The sequence below is a fragment of the Lissotriton helveticus genome, chromosome 3_2 (assembly GCF_964261635.1).
Source record: "Lissotriton helveticus chromosome 3_2, aLisHel1.1, whole genome shotgun sequence".
Lineage (NCBI taxonomy): Eukaryota > Metazoa > Chordata > Amphibia > Caudata > Salamandridae > Lissotriton > Lissotriton helveticus.
Genome location: NC_136062.1, coordinates 392,234,684 through 392,252,964, shown reverse-complemented (window position 1 = coordinate 392,252,964; position 18,281 = coordinate 392,234,684).

The following is an 18,281-nucleotide window of genomic DNA, read 5'->3' as shown; positions in this document are numbered from 1 at the left end:
CCGCTCAATGGGATTGACAAAGTAATTCTAGCTGGGAGTGTACACTTTCGCAAGCAGGGCTGACGCTGAATGCATTAACAAAAAGGATGCACCTCTTCAAATAAGGACCACAGCTGTCAACTGCACACCCGGAGCAGACGTGAAATGTCTATGACACCTCCTCACACTAACTCTTAAGTTTGGGGATGACAACAAACTTTGGTCTTCACTTTTTCTCTGCTTAGCATATCTACATTTTCACCACTAATAAAACACAAAAAAACAAAGTAAACTGCCTTTGCTTGTAAATACAAAAATACAATACAATACAAAATACAATACAAAAATACAGGTTGAATAATTTTGTCACCATATACCAAGAGTGTTAATTCACTTACTATGCGAAGTGCACTTCAACCATTGCCTCAATCACTGGCTCACAACACAAGGCAATAGTACACAGAGTTGTCAGGAACTCTCAAGACTTCCCAGGTCAGCCACAATCAATTAAATCAATTATGGATTATTATTTCACATGGCTCTGTCAGCATTATTATATTGGTAGCTAAATATTTATAATGGGATAGTAACATTTCACATACTAGATTAGAAACTCCTGTGTGCTAAAGATCCGTGTTTGGGTCAACATTTCACACCTCACATGGGACTAAAAAAACCTCAAAGATAAATAAACAAAAGCGGGTTGAAGATGATGTAGATTCAAAAAGCACACAAGAAAATTGGAACGATTGCACTTTTCCATAAAGTACTAGAAATTTAGCAATCAGTTCTTCACAGTTTTTAAAAAGCGAAGTAAAGAAAAAAAGTTTGCCTTGTGAGCAAAAAGCACTAACTTCTGAAAATAATTAAATAATATGCATCACTTGCACGTTCTAACAATTAAGGCAATCAACAAGGCATACAAAATGTAATCTAAACAGTATTGGTTTTCCAACACTGGGTGCTAGGAACGATCTAATGGCAAAACAGAAACTGTAGGGTGCAACCTCTAAGTTGCGCTAAATTAAAAGAAAAAAGATGAAAATATATTTTTTTTAATTCATGGAGAGGGAGTGATCCGTGGCAAAATTGTATTTTTCCAGGGAAGTTAAACTTCCTTGTGATATTTCTGCATACAGAATTCCCTCCCACATCATATTTATTATGTAGCTCACAGGACAATTGTTAGACCTGGTATCCTTAGCATGGCTGTCCCCAGACTTTTTTGCCTTCAGACCTCCTGTTTTTGCAGACCATTTTTGCTGGTCGTGGGACTCTGCTAACCAGTAATACAGTACTTGTGCTCTCTGCTCAAAACATGGTAACATTGGCTTATACCTAATTGGCATATTTTATTTACTTGCAAGTCGCTAGTGAAGTGGCACTAACTATGCTCAGGGCATGTAAATTAAATGCACTAGTAGGCCTGCAGATCTGTTTGTGTCAACCAGTTAAGTAGCCCTTTCAAAATGTTCCTGGCCTGCCATTGCAGCCTGTGTGTGTGCAGTTTTAAACTGTCATTTCGACAAGGCCAAGTACAACTTTTGCCAGGCCATAGACTTTTTTTAATACATGTGTCACCCTTAGGTAGGCCCTGGATAGCCCCAAAGGCAGGGTGCAGTGTATTTAAAAATTTGGACATGGTCTTGTAAGTTTTACAAGTCTTGTTAGAGGAGAACACTTACATTCATTTTTCACTAATACAAGGCCTACCTCTCCCAAAGGATAACTTTGAATTTACCTTATTACATTTTATACATGTAATTTCCAAATGGGAACAGATACCCCTTCGTGCTTGGTGTCTCCAATGGCATCACAATTTGAAAATTCCTAAATTTCGGTGAAGTCGTATTTTAAATTACAATTCTGAAAATGCCACTTTTAGAAAGTTGGCAATTTCTTAGTCATTTGGTGCCTTCAGCCTGTCGTTTTCACACAACTGAGTGTAGCTAAAAGCTGGGCTTAGTGTATTCCTTTTAGACAGCCACACTGTTGGAACTGGCCTTTTTTGCAGGGTTATCCCCAAACTTTTTGCTTCTTCCTCCCTTATTTTTCCTGACCCGTGGCTGTTGGCAATAGGACTCTGCGCACTTTACCACTGCTGATCAGTGCTAAAGTGCATTTGCTCTCTGTGTAAATTGTTATTATGATTGGATATACATGATTGGCATATTTGTATCACCATGAAGTCCCTAGTAAAGTGCACTGGGTGTGCCAGGGCTGGTGATGACAAATGCTACTAGTTGGCCTGCAGCACTGATTGTGCCACCCACATGAGTAGCCCTAAAATGGTGTCTCAGGCCTGCCACTGCAGTGCCTGTGTGCAGTCTGTGAACTGCCATGTCCTCCTGGTCAGTGTCCCCACTGACCAGGCCTAACCCTTCCCTTTTTGTGCACATTGGTTACCCCTATGGAAGGCCCAAGGTACCCCCCTGGGCAGGGTGCAGTGTATGTGAAAGGTAGAGCATGTACTGGTGCAGGTGACATTCTCTGGTAGTGAATTATAGCCATTTTCGTTTTTCACTATTGTAAGGCTATCTTGCTCCATAGGTTAACATGGGGGAGGCGGACTACAGTGGCTACCAGCCTTTCGTCCCATAGGAACAAGATAGGACATAAGAGTCTAGTATCCCTGAACTCAGAATTTAATAACACATCTTTTAGGAAAGGTTGTTTTCAAATCCTGTGTTTGAGAATAGCACTTTTAGAAAGTTGCTGTTCTCTTGTATGACCTTTCTGTGTGCCTTGGCCTGTCTGTATATTGACTGTCTGGTTTGAGAGTGACAGGGGCTGGGGATTCCCCAGGCGGCTGGCTGAGTCAGCCCTAGGCTGAATAACTGCATTTGCAACTTGAGTGTTGGGAGGAGATAGCACCTGGGCCTGAATAGGGCTGTGCCTGCCTTCCACAATGCTGGCTCCACCTCCTGCTGGGCGGCTGACGACCCTGCCCCTCCCTCTGAAAGGAAAGAAGAAGCCAGGAAAACAAAGTGCTCAAGAAACACCCAGAACTGGTTCAGACCGGGCTCAGGGCCCACTTGCACAAAGAAAACAAAGACTTTTAGGGGTATAAGTACAGGACCCCTGACAACAGAAAATTAGATCATACTGGTATCAAGAAGGAACCTCTGCCAAGGAGAAAGCTGAAACTGAAGAAGGAAGACTGTCCTGCTGTTGCTCTGCTGGACTGACTTGCTGTTGCTTTGCTACCAAGGAGAGGGGAAGGACTTTGCTGTTGTGCTGTGTCCCCTGTCTTGAAGGAATCTCCAAGGGCCTGAGAAGAGCTGGCTCCCTGTTCTGAAGTCCCAGGAACAAAAGGACTTCACCCCCAGCTTCCCTGAACTCTGCTGAGAGAGTTCTGTCCTTCCTAGAGTGCTTGAACCAGTTGTGGGGCCTCTGGAAGTTGTACCTGTGCTGAGAAGCTTGAAACTAAGCTTGAAAGACTTTTGCAATTGAACAGTTAATGCATCGCTCGCTGCGGAGCACATCCCCGACAGTGGGAGAAAATTCCCGCCGCTACGAAGGCCGAGATCGTCGCAGCGCCTGTTGCAGCTGCCAGAGCCGTCGCAACCCTTCGTTTGCGGGACGCACCAGACCGGTGCGGGAAAGTCTAACATCGCTGCGAGTGTCGTCGCAGAGCCTGTCGTCGCTGGGTGAGATCGCCGCACCGCTTGCTTGCGGACCGCATTACGTCGCTGCGAGTGTCGTCGCAGAAGCCATCACTTCGAAGAGCTGCGAGAGAGAAGATCACCGCTGGTCCGTGCATCGTCGCCCCGGAGATCGTCGCAACTCCAAAGATCGTCGCATCGTATCTTTTCGAGAACAAACTTCCTACGGAACCTACGCACCGGAATCCATACAAGTGGCCTTCCTCCCCATACAGACCGGATTTGTCGCAACACGCCCGCTGCTGCAGCGGGGCTGTTGCATCGCCTCCCCAGGGTCTCAGGAGCAACGCATCGCTTGTTTTCTACCGCACCAGTTTCTGCTTTTGGAACTTTGTCTCAACTATAGGTACTGTGAGCTAAACGTGTCGCAACTGTGAACTTCTCACGCAACTGTGGATTATTTTATCGCAACCTGAAGAACTCTTTTGAAACCATATTCTTGAACTGTGTATGTTGGATTTTTGTCGTTTTGGTCTTGTGTAGTATAGATTAAATACCTTTATTTTTCTAAACTGTTGTGGAGTCAGTTTGTGGTGTTTTCACTGTGTTACTGTGAGTGTTGGTACAAATACTTTACACATTGCCTCTGGTTAACCTAGACTGCTCGTGCCAAGCTACCTAGACGGTGAGCAGGGGTTATCTCAGAGGGTTTCCTCCTTACCCTGAATAGAAGCAAGGGTCCCTATTTGGACAGTGGTACCGACCCCTGCCAACTAGAGACTCCCATTTCTAACACACACACAGTGGGGATCTTAGGTGTGACTGGATGGCCCATCACTAGCAGAATGGGAGGAAGGAACTTGGCAAATTCCTACTTACACTTGAATAGACTGTGTCCTGCCTACACACAGGGCTGCATACCACCTTTGGTTAGTCTGGAGGCAGGTGAGGGAAGGTAGGGAAACTGTGCACTACACAGCCTGTCCTGTAGCAGGTTCCCCCTACTTTAAAGATACAACATGTATGAATATTAGACCTCAGGCACCACCATTTCAGTACACTTCTTGACTTTTGGATACTGTACGTGGAAGAGGGGCTGCTAAGCTGCTACAAGGACAGCCACTCCGCTGGACTGCTGCTCTAAAAGAACAGCTGCCGTTTTGTGGTGACCTGTTGCCTGCTGCCCTCTGGCCTGGGGAAGGAAAACTAGAACTGCAATTTCATCTTGAACTCAGGACTCCAGAGTGACTACATGAGCAAGTCTGCTGGCCTCCTAATCTGAGCCTCAGGGACATAAAAGGCTCCCCAACATCCTAAACCAGCTACTTGACCCAATTGCAGCATGTTCCTGGCCCCCAAATGGTGCCGCTCAGATCCTGGACCCTCGGTGTGGCTTAGTGCACTGAAATCAAGCTTTTTGGTTTTACAACTGCGAACAGCCCCTTCTGCGTGGAGACCTTGCTGTTTGCACCAGAAATCGGCGCGAGCTGCTGCCAGCCCATCTCTTCTCACTGCAGCATCGACCGCTTGCGGGAGACCACTAACCTACAGTGCCACCCAGTACACAACGCCCTGCCATCTCTTCACGGCACACTGACAACCACCTGCAGTGCTCTCTTCGCTCCCGACAATCCACTTCAATGTAAATGGGGCTCTTGGCACAAAACTTGAAGAGGTAGAACTTCAGTGGGACTAATCTGAGACTGTATCCAACATGCACTCCATAACAATCGACCCGAACATTTGACTTTGATCCCGTACAGTGTGACAAGATAGCCAAGGCTGGCGCTTTCTACATGGATATCAATTAACCAAAATGCCAGGGGTAGCTGAAATAACATCACACGCCCTCCACTTTCACTAACATATACATACACATACTTACGCATATACACACTCACACATATACATTCTCTCACACATAAACACATATCATCCGCAAGCACGCACACAACATATATTTAAAAGCATTTTTTACTTACTTCAGCTGCCATTGAAGGGCATATTCCATCTTATTGTATTCCTTTTCATTACATTATTAGGGAATAGTATATTTAATGTATTCACTATTAGTTTAATAAAGAATTGACAGAAAAGAAAGAGAGTGGTGCTCCAGCTCCCCAGGGGGTGGGAACGTATTAATTTGCGGTTTGCTTGTGCCTTACTCTGGCAAGAATTGTGATTGGTGCTTGATCACAGCTCACACTCCATTCAACCAACAACCTGATTTCTAACAACCACAACCATAAAGCAAATTCTGCAGCAGACGTATCTTACCTGGGAACCTGGCATTTAAGGTACTGAGTTACTGCCATCCATTACAGTGTCTTGCTAAACTAAAATCTCCAGTCAGACAAAACAATTCTTAACCGCTAATTCATCCATACCACTCTGTTACTCAGTGTTAATAAAGTCAATGTAAGAAAATTCAATGGGGAGTATGGCCTCCTTCATCATGGCAATGGAGAAATCACTTTCAAAATCCGGAACTTCATGTAGTGATTATACATCAGAATTTCTAATAGGTTTGTGTTATTTCCAACCAATGCATACCTTCTATGATGACAGGTGTGTGATAACAATCCTAAGGGCAGCAGATATACTGATGGGTGTGCTACGTGAAAAGGGGCCGTATTTACAAGGACTAGAAAAGCCACGCAGAGTCACTTTACGTATCCTTGTAAATATGGGGCAACAAAATGCGCTGCCCCTGTGTCAAAAAAATGACATACTTGCAGTGCAAGGGGCTTGTAAATAAGCCCCTATGAACCTTTTTTATTCGGTTTACCATAGGCAGCGCCACAAAAAGGACAGGAATACCTTTTATCTATCAGGTATCTGTCAGGTCCTGTCTTTTTCCACTGCGCTGGTGTACAATGGGCTGCCGTGCGCCAACGCAGAACAGCCCATTTTACAAGGATGCCTATGCTGTGGGGATGATTATTTTTGTACAGAAAGGGAGACGTTCCTGCACAAAAACAGTAGAGACGTTTTCCTCTTTCTATGTGTGCTGCAGAAAAAGGAAAAACTAGGAGAAATGAAGATATTTCTCCTTGTTGTGCCTCCCTTACGCTTCCCTGTGGAGGCGTACGTTTTTGGCGTTGCTTCAGAATAACAGTTTCTCGTAAATCTGGTACAGTGTCAAAAAAGCCATAGATGTTGCTGGGAACGCCCCCAGCAACACCCATTGCACTTCCCTTTAATGCAGAAAACTGCGCTAAAGGGAAACATATTTACGAGGCAAAAAAGTTAAAAAAAAGATTCTTAGTGCTGCCATGTGAATACAGAGCAGGCTCCTGCGCCACGGAACTACACAAAAAGTGACTACTTTGAATCATTGTCTCACTGGCGGATAAATTAATTTACAAATTGAAATCTCATGTGCTTAAAATTAAATCCAGAAAATGTTTGGATTGCTTTCTGGAAGCCATTTTAAACTATGTAGTCGCTTAAAACTTTACAGCTGGTTAAGTCAGTTTTCACCCGACCTCCCTCTCCTCCTCCACCTATCGCTAAAGCCTAGCTGCAAGTAAAATGTAGCTTCAGGGCTGTGCTAGTGTACTTTAGTTGATGGCTATTATAAATTATTTATATTGCCTCACCTTCTCATCAAATCAGAGCCACCATTATCCAGAAGCTCTCAAGCTAAGGGAACATCAAATATTATTTCAGAGACTGGTTCCTATTTGCTCTCATTCAAGGTAATTGCTGATTTCTTTCTCAGGTCTCTATCCAATCACAAAAGTGTGTCTTTGAGGCTGACATAATTACTCTGAAATGCACACATTAGCTCCAAAAGTTTCATGTTTTTTTGGGTTGTTTCTGTCTGCTCATCACATCTGCTCCCCATTGATCTGTGACTCCCTTAGTGGGGCTGATAAACACATCCAAATCATCCTTCTCTGTACACAGCTTCTGATAGCTTATACAGAATGCCCAAACAGAGAGCGATTTATCACATCTATCCAGAGTACAGCCCACAGGCTCCCTCCAGCGTCCATCAACAAACAGTAATATAATGTATAAAGTAGACTTATTTAACTCATGCCAGCCATGGGGAAAGTTTCTCTAAAGTTAACACTACATAAATAATATTCTGCAGACTATGGGGCTTATTTACAAGCCCATTGCACCGCCGATGCATCACTTTTATCATCCTGCGTGACTTTTCATAGCCTTGTAAATATGTATCCCTTTCACGTATAACATTGCATGAGAGGGGCATTCCATGGGTGTTGCTGTGGGTATTCCCACGCAACATCCATTGAACTTAAAGCATTCTCAGCTTTACAACATTTTGTACACCTGGGAATGAGTCAGAAGCCTACACCTCCCCAGGGAAGGCTTAAGGAAGTGCAACAAGGAGAAATACTTTTATTTCTCCTAATTTTTTCCTCTTTCCTTGCGTGCTGCATTCTGTAGCATGCAGAGCAAAATGACTTCAAATTTTTTTTCCTGCAGGAATTGTCATTTCCTGCACAAAAACAATCATCCCTTCTAAAAGATGCAAGAGTGACTGCACTGGCGCACAGCTGCTAATTGTGCGCTGGTACAGGGGAGAAGGACAGGCATGCGCCGTGTCTTGTAGATATGGCCCACTGCTGTCCTTTCAATTTGATGTACAGCAGCAAAACAGGTAGGCAAGCTGCGCCGCCATGCGCCAAACTATTGTAAATGTGGCTCTATGTATCTGATTGACGTAGTCATGGTAATTGTAGGTCTCTCGATGTAGTCTGCAGGGAATCGACCTTTGATGTATAGACAGGAATCTTCCACTCTGAACTAAAGAAATAATTGGCTGCGTACTGTAACCGTGTATGTATTTAAATACAGATTTTGTCTCTGGCACTAAACATTTGTACTGCTTAGTATGCATGTTGACAAGGGAGCAGAGGTACTGCACCTCAAAAATCAATACTATTGTCTATTTATGGAGAAATAGCATGCAGCAGAATGCAGGAATATTTATAGAAGATATCACTCTAACTCAAACTATGAAGATAATTAGATCGACAGATCATGCGATATATCCTCTGTGGTTTATTTATTTATTTGTACAAGTGCATTACTACTGAAAGGATATTGTGTAATGCTGGACGTACCAAAGAGGCACAGACAATAAGGACCATAGAGAGCTAGGAACCAGGACACAAAGAAAAATAAAACAAGAAGATCTACAACTAGGACCAAAAAAGACGAGCTAAGTCGTGAGGGGTAGTGTTAGAGACCACTTGTTCGAGAGCCAAGGTCCAATGACGCAAGTGCTCTGCCACCACATTGGGCCATTTAGTAGTCTGGAATTTGTGGTAGGGCCTAAGTGCTAGATCACGTCTAGATTGAGCACTGGCCACCAGAAGCACTGAAAGAAAGACTGGTCCACAACTGTAATAAACCTGATGAATGCGGCCCAGTACAACTTCCAGCACCCGCAGGCAAGGCTACCTGACATGTTTTGGACACGTGCTAATGCTGAAGCACATCCTTCGGAAGGTCAACGTAAGCGTCATTCTCTCACCTCCTGAACATCCTGCCCTTTGTTCCATCACAGTAGAAAGCTCTGATCAATCCTACGTTCCTTTGTGATGAAACAGAGTGCAAGATTGATGAAGTTGCTAGCAACAAGTTGCCTATATACTTTGTATCTGGGCATCGTAAGAGAGGTCACAATCAAATGTTTATGGAATTCACTAAGTTTACGCTGTACTTGGATTAGCATTTATTACCTCCTCCTCAGTCTGTCTCCTTCCAGTCTCTCACCAGCCTTACACCTATACAAATAAAACAAGCATTGGCATAGCCAATAGGTCTCGGTTTTGAGACCTTCTAAGTATTAAGTTATGCAGCACAATATTCTTGGTGCAACAACTACTGTTGCATGGCTAAACACTTAAAAGGTCCCAAAGGCGAGACCTATTAGCTATGCCAATGATTGGTTTATTAGCTCATGCAATGAAACACCGCATGTTGCAGGGCTTCTCCGAGCAGTTTGGAAACTGACTAAGTCTGGCTATGATTTCAAAACTGATGAGTTAAGGTACAGACCACACTTTGAGTATAAGATATTAAGGGTCTCCACCACTGCCGCATAATGAAGGTCATTTGAGATAGTGAGGTATGTCTTGTGTAGCATAATGCCCCGTACTGGAAAGAGCATTTGACATTTGTGCTGTAACACTGCGGCCATTTTGTCCCGAAGAGCAACACTGCTTCACAGCACAATGTTTTTGGGGGCTGAAGTGCATAAAAAACAGGCTGGATGGAATTAGTCAAGTTGTCTAATCCTGCTGGCAGCCCGACACCGGCAAATTAATTTTCAGCAGAAGAGATGGAGACCTGCACCCCCCTACCCACATCACAAGGCCCAAGAGGTATATGCGCGCCGGCGAGAAGCCCCATTTTCTCTCAATTTTGCAGGCATAATGGAGCCTCTTAGGATAAAAAAATAAACAAGCATTTGCAATGCAATAGGTCTCGCATTACTGAACGTTTGAGCTATTGGCGTTGCATTATAAGTTGCAACACCAATAGCTCGAACTTTTAGTAATGGTGAAAGCTACCCTGGAAATGCATTACGCCCATTGCTTCAGTCACCAGGTGGACCCCGAGATAGCCAAAAGACGCTTGAGCTTTCGCAGCGCTGGCTGGCATGGCGGGGCCACGTCACCTCTTTCCTTCTCACTACTCTCCTTTACCTCTCAACTGTAAAGAGGATTCTGATATTGACAGCATGCAATCTCCGAAAGAAAGTAACTATAAAAATTCTGCTTTATGTAGAATGTAGATTCTTCTACAATGTAGTCGTATACTCTCCATTTTTGTCCCCACCCTCTGTGAAATAAAATGTGAATGTTGCAGCATTACCACACTCTACTGCCTTTGAGGTAACTTCTAAGACACTAATTATAGATATATCACCTTCTCATCATTTCAATACGGAGGAGTTTTCAATATTCCATACAAAGAAGCCCTATTTGTTGCTGATTTGCTTTCCACAACTAACAAGCATTGGCGAAGCCAATAGCCCAGGCTTCTTGTAGGTGTGATGTCACTTGTTTTAAATGTATGGATGCAATAACAAAAGCAGCGAAATACAAGTCGTGCGGCACACTATGCTAAGCACAGATTTGTAGCTTAAGTGTTTTAAGCCACGCCCTTAATAACATCGGCTACGGCCCTTTGAGAGACCCCCAGCTTTTTTTTAACTGAAAGCCCTGAATATACACACAATCACCACAAGGAAAGTGTCCTAGATAAAGAAATGCATTGCTCTCAAACCCCGAGAGTGCACATTGAAGAAATAAGTGAGAAGAAGGAAACACGCATTTGACTAGGAAGTGTACAAACTGTATTGCATAGGAGGATTTGTTTGATGCCTACTTTCCTACTTTATGGGGCGCGGAAGCGCTTACCCACAGGGATAGACAGGTACACTTAAGATGTGTGGCTGAAATTGTGTTGTATTTGTAACCCCTGTCTCGAGGATACAGATTGTCTCGAAATCTTAATACATCATGCCCCAATCTGTACGCATTTGGCAACAAATGTTAATACAGTATAGTTTGTGTTTGGCTTAATAAAAGATGGCGACTCTCTTCTTCATGGTCATAATGAGGTTCAAGAACGTTCAAGACTCTGCTGCTCAACGAGTGACTGCAAAGATCTGAGCTTTCCCTGCTCCTCGCCCTCCCTTTCAGAGGCAAGGTATCAAGAAGAGCTACTGTGAGGTATTAATGGAGAGCCGCTAGCCCAGCGCATGGTACGGTAAGGCGGGGGAATGCCTTGTTCGTTTGCATACTGCAACGTGCAGCTCATATGTGGAAACTTGCAGGGGACATTAGGAGCCAAATACGTCAAGTTCATCATGTCAGCTACGGTTATCATAGACTGGGGGCACTGATGAGTTTCAGGCTGCCAGTTCTTGCTGCTCCCATTACGATGTGGATGGAGTAAACTCCTCACTGAGGTACTTCAAAAACAAGGCAAGGACAGACGCAATGGCAGAGAATGAGCAGCTGCCCGGGCTTTTCAACATCTGAGACGCCTAGAGCCCCTTCTCCATACCTCTCCTGGAGCAATGACACATTTGAAACTCTGTGCCTTGAGGCGAGCACCGCTACTGTAGGCTGCTATGTTTAGAGTAGATTATGGGGATGGCAGAGAAGATATGCAGTGGCAGGAAGTGACTCCGCTTCCCGCTGCTCCTTTTTTTTAAGGTAGACAATGAAAGATGCGGCGCAAAGCACCAGCTGACAAATGCACTATAAGAATTTCCTGTGATAGGTCTGAATCTTCCCCCCCTCTGACTACCAAAGGTACCTCGGGAATTTCTGGATGGCGTCTTTGTACATAAAACCAATGTGCGCTAATGTGCGTGGCTACGACGCGGACGACATGAGAATAAAAAGTATTGAGAAAATGATTGAAATAAATCTGCTGAGAGAAGATCAAAGTTCGGCTGAATTCCAGTAGGTAACCTCGCTGGTGGTAGCTCAATAGGGGACGTTAATAAGTAACGACATGGCAGAATGGCCGGAATTTGATTAAACCACAACATTTGTCACTAATGCTCAGCTCCGGTAGGAAAACAAGCGTTTAGATGAGATGATCTGCGAGATGCGATCTGCGCGCGCATTCCAAAACGAAACCTAGCGTGGGGGCGGGACTTCCTGGTCAAGAGCAGTGCGTGATGCGGGGCTCCCATGCCGGAGAGCCCCGCGGAGGCACAGAACACGACAGAACACACTGGCGGTAAGTGGGCCTTGGGGGGCGCTCGTGTGTGTGAGTGTGTGTGCGCGTGTGTGCGTGTATGTTCGCTCCTGTGTATGTGTCTCTGTGTGCGACAGCAGGGGGAGGGGGGAGTGTATCTGTCTGTGTGTCTGTCTCCGCTCGTGTGTGTGTGTGGGCGCATGCGTGCAGGGTGAGGTGTGCCTGGGTATGTTTGTGCTTCCCAGGAGACAGCCAGGCCGAGCGCGGCGCGTGCCAGTCAGCGCGTGCCACTTTCAAATCGCCTCCAAGGCGATGCGCGCGGCCAGGACTGTCTCCTGGGAAGCTCACATGCCGACAATAGGGGCTCGGCGGGGACGCGCTTCGCGCGGCTAGCCTAGACCTAATAAAAAGGAGCGGGAGAAAAGTCCTTTTTCCATCCAATGAATTCCATTTCTATTTAATGTCCAAGGGAGGCGCTGTTAAAGTGGTAATGACCATGGAGAGATTGTAGTCGGCCGAGATGTCCCAGTGTATGGCGATTAGTAACTTAGGAGCGAGCGGCGGGTGGGACGGGAGGGGGGGAGGGAGTACAGTCACCGCTCCTGGAACACTTAGCCATATCCCATGCCTTAATCTCTTGCTCTTTACGACATTAAAGTGGGTAGGAAGGCGGCGAGGCAGAGCAGGCTGTTCTGGCCCAACCTGGGAGAATATAAGACAGCGGACTGCACCATTCCAGTGATGGCCGAGCGGGTTATACCACTGCTAAAGTGAATAGCTGGAGGGGAATGTGCCTTGTGAGTAGAGCATGCAAGTTGGCCCATACAACCAGGTTTAGGAGAGTGTGGATGGGGGGACGGTTTAGTAGAATGGGCTATTACTACGTACAATGAGCGTAGGCTCATTTCCAATAGGGCCAGATCAGAGCATGAAAGAATGGACCAGCCCATTGGTGGGAGTGGCTGTTTGGTTTCAGACTGACCAAATCCAATAGCTAGACCATTGAAAAGCGGGGGAGAACCAAGTCCACTTGGATTGCGGAGGGGAGGAGATTAAGTCGAGTGATGTATATGTAATGTAAGCCAACCGTAAGCCAATTCTAACTTGGTGGGTTTTCTGTATAACACAGTTAGCTGTGTTTACAATTGCATTTCAAGCTATTCTCCATCACTCCAATCTTAAGGTGTTTGCTGCCCTTGTTAATGTAAAATCCCACGTCTGCACTGAGCAACGACTAACAAACGCCGACAGCTTCCTTCCACAGCGTAACGATGAACCACGAGAAAAAGGCGTGACATTTGGGCAGCAGACTGAGTAATGGAGGCTGTGCTGGCTCAGGCGAGACCTAAAAAAAGTTTGGGCACCGCCATTTTTTCATTAATTTTTTTACAAGTTGAGCACTTCCCTTATTTTTTTGTAAATATCTTGTTATTGCAGCAAGGTGGGTGATACAATTAAAGCATTTGTGTCATTCCCTCTGTTGCCCATTATAACTAGTAATCTCCAGTATGCGCGCCACACAGCGGTTTAGCTCACACCCCGGAGGTCGAGCGGCGCAATAGTGGATAAAGTCTTGTGCAAGGAAACACAGCATGACTCAGCGGCAACCAGTTACCTGGGAGATGGCAGTGCTGCTTTTCGGTTCTCTCGTTCCCCCCTCCATTCGCAATGTCCAGTAGGATCAGTAGTTCCTCTTCCTCACTGCTGAACAACAACCCCCCGCCCGCTCATCCCTCCCAACCCCACTCAAACCCCTCCCCCCCTCTAGAACTACCCCTCCCGCCCCCAACTCTGCCCCCCACCCCCCCAGACTTGCCAGAGTATCACCAGTGCGAGTCTACATCCATCCCGACCCATCCAGACCCGAAGCAGACCATCAGGAGCAATCAACAAACAACTTGCAGTCATCACCTAGGAAGTAGGGGAGGAAGTGAGGGAGTCTAGGTCCCCCTCTCATCAGGCAGCTGGTCCGCCGGAGCAGGGCTATGCACCGGCGTGTCCTCCTCATCTAGGCCCAAAAGTGTGAAGTCCAAGACCAACCCCTCCCACGCCCTGGCCCCCTCCAGAGCCGCATCTTGAGCACTGCCCTTATCAGGATGATATTTTTCAAAAACATATTTGTGATACTATATATTTTTTTCAATGATTTTCTGACTTGCAATCCTACACTAGGCCGATCGGGAGCAACAAATTTACTAAATCTTCTTACAGACAAACCAAAAAAACATGAAAAAAACACATCTCTTCGCCAACAAATCTCCGAAGTACACAAGAGTCTTGGGACCAATATGTTGCCCACTGTTTTTCGTGCATGGGCTGATTTCAGCCATTCTGAAAGGGTCTAAACACAGAAACCTTTTCTGATTGGCTAAATAAAGGTGGCTATTCCAAATGTATGAAAGAAACACCGGTTATTCCAGTGCCAAGAGAACCAAGACTTGGGTGACCTTGCAATTTACAAATAAACATGCACGCATTAGGCATTATTAGTAGTAAACTCATAATTTTGCCGATCTTCTCCACAGCTAATTTAAAATTGACTTGGTATTTGACATGCCACTCTAGGACACTGATGTGTTATTTTCATCCGAAACACGCTTTGTATGCCATGTACCCTAATTCTGGATTATCATTGGGGAGAGAAACTGTTGCGACTTCGGACCTGCAAACCTCTTTATGTGCACTACCAGGTGATCTATTTCACTGTCATTATAGTTACGTTTTTGCTTGTAATATTTTTCTGCATCTTATTATGCATGCTCAACAGGTTTATTATAATTTGTTTGTAGAAAAACATTTTATAGTAAGAGCTCATATTCTGAGTTATCAATGAAAACGGAATTACAAATATATACCAAACTTACGGAGGCAAGAAACTGTATGGCAGTGCTGCGTAGTTCCATGAACCCCCTGTTGGTTTTCCCAGCACTCAAGAGGTATATTACATTTTCGCTGGAAACTGCTCCGGTACATGGCTGCGCAGCTGGCGTACTTCATTAATATCACGCTGGGTCTACTATGCACCGAGGCATGATTTACCTACCCGGGACCACACACACAGGGAGGCTGGCCTACTCGGAACAGTGGGAATTTTGTCATGGTATATTCAGCTCGTTAGCCACGATGACCCCCTTTCATCTAGAAGGAACAGGGGTCATAACGTCAAAGGGGAGCTGTCACGAACAGTGGCTGGAAAGGTCACGAAATACGCACAAATCATTTGTACACGAGGAAGGCAATGTTTTACACCTGGGCCAGGTTCCTACCCTGGAAGCATTTCCCGCAATAATTCAACATGCATGTTTTGTGCATCATTTATGGACATACCTGCCGTGCAAAGGTAATTTATGAAGTACAAAGCGGTTTTGCAGATTGCTGAACTGAACAATTAATTTGCCTTATCTTATTGGGGGCAGAAGGACCTGGTGGATTGCAAGAGCCAACCTAGTATGAACTATTTAAGTGTGCCATCATGCGAAACAGGAAGTTAACGGGAAGCAAAAACCGAAGGCGCTGAGGAGAGTTAAAGTAAACAAGAACAAGCGTGCGCCTCCCGCTGGCAGCAGGGTTGGGGAGAGAAGAGGGGGCTGGCACCTGTTTCCCTTGCGGGAGCGAGCCACGGGCACCATGTGTTTGCATGTTAATTACAAACATATGGTGTCAAGCTCGCTCCCGCAAGGGAACCGCCAAACGTGCATGCGTTGCCAATGGAAGCAATGCAACGCGTGCACGTTTTTCGGATAAAAACCATAGCGATTGCAACAGGTCTTTTTCCAAACGGCTCATGCGCTGCGTAGGCGAGACCTAAAAAGCTTCACCCCTCCTAATACTGCTGATGTAACCACTTCCTATGTCTAGCTATTTACGTGTGATGGGTACTCAGTGTCCCCAGTTTACAAGGAAGCATAGGTGATGGATTATACATTTTTTGACACTTTATTAACCCTTTTTTATTCTCCTGGAGATTGAAGGGCAGAGGCTAATTGCTTTTGGCTGCACTACGGATATTACGATTTCCATTTAAAACTCAAAAAGGCAAAGAACTCTCAGGGTACAAGAAAGACACTAATTACATTTTAATCCTTCTTGTCTTTCTTTTTTTAAAAATATTTTTATTATTCATCATCAGAAAAAACAAAGTATAAACAATTATTTACTTTGACATATATATCTAATACAACAGATATAATTCAATTAAAGCTTAGTCACTTGAAGTAACAACCGAGATGCAAAACATAATTTGAGTACTGTTTCCAAAAAAGAAGAGTTAAAAAATCTGAGCAATTTTAACACCGCCAATTATAATCCTATCAAAAATGAGCATGAGTCTATCCCCTTTTAATACCCGTCTAATTTAAGTTTCCATTTTTCAACTGGGGCCCATATCCGTTTCCCAAGCTGTTTTGCATTTACGCCTTTTTTTCATATAAAGCTTTCTCTAGAGTATAGATAGCTAACAATTTAGAGAGCCATTGTTGAAACGAAGGAGGATTAGAGTCTTTCCATAACGTTGCAATACAAAGCCGGCTCAGCGTCATTGCAATAAACAAAGATTCTTGATGGGGTACGTCCTGCCCCTCCTTTGCCACCCCCAGGACCATAATCTCATTAGTTAATTTAATAGAAATCTCCAATTCCTCTTTAAAGAATTCTTCCATGGCGTGTTTAAAGGGATCTAGTTTAGGACAAGACGCAAACATGTGTATCGTGTCTGCCTCCATACTCTGACATCTTGGGCAGAAGAACCCACTCGTTCCCCCCCCAGCGGGCTATTCTATGCGGTGTATAATATAGTTCATATAAAGTCTTGTAGTATTGTGCCTGCAGATTTGCAACCTTTAAGGTAGTATTTCCTAACCTAAGCGATTTTTCACCCTCATTCCCGACTAGATTTAATTTAGTTCTCCATTTATCAAATACCTTTCCTCTATCATCCTCGTTATACAGGCATAATGCACCATAAAGTTGAGAGATTGAACATCCCTCCTCATCTCGAACAAGTTCCATCAAGTCTACCCTAGTAAACTTACAGTTACCTGCTTGTTTTCTATGCAGGACTGATCTTATCTGTAAGTATTTAAAGAAATCTCTCCGATCCAAATTGTATAGCTGTTGCGCCCTTTCAAATGTTATTAACCCTAATTGATCTATGATGTCTCCAATTGTTCCGACCCCGAGATTATCCCACCGTCTCATCACTTGATCATGAAATATATCTGGCAGAAGTTTATTCATATATAAAGGGGTATAGAAGTTCATTCTCCCTAATTTAATTTTCTTCCGGATAATTGACCAAACTGAAATGACCGCACCCAAAACCTTGAACTTCGTTCTTTTATAGTAGTTTAGATCCTTGAATGTAAGGAGTCCCTTATTAGAATCCAAAACCAACAAATCATATATATCCGAAATACCAGCATTACCCCTCCATATGTCTTTCATATTCCCACCGAGGAGTCCTTTACAATACTGATGAACTGATGCAAAATAATATGTCTTAAAGTCAGGTACTGCAAGGCCCCCCCGTTCTTTAGATAGTACCAGCATCTTTATGGATCTTCGGGTTCTGCCCTTGGCCCATATGAAGCGATTACAAATCCACTCTATTTCCTTAAACCACTTATTAGTAAATAGTAAAGGAATCGTACGGAATAAATATAAAATCTTGGGCAGAAACTGCATCTTTATAACATTACAGCGGCCTATAACTGTTAAATGTAAATTGTCCATTCTATCTAAGTCTAGTTTTGCCTTTTTGATTATTGGGGTAAAATTTTCCTCTACAACCTTAGATAAATCGGATGTAATACTAACGCCCAAATAGACCGCAGACTCTATAACTCTCTCATCATGAATAGTAACAAATTGATTTACGACTATTTGTGTTTACCCTTGGTTTAATTTGTACCCTGACAAAAGGCCATATTTTTTCGCCTCATTCTCGATTTCCCCAATTGCTATTATTGGTGTTGGTGATGTGATTGCTAAATC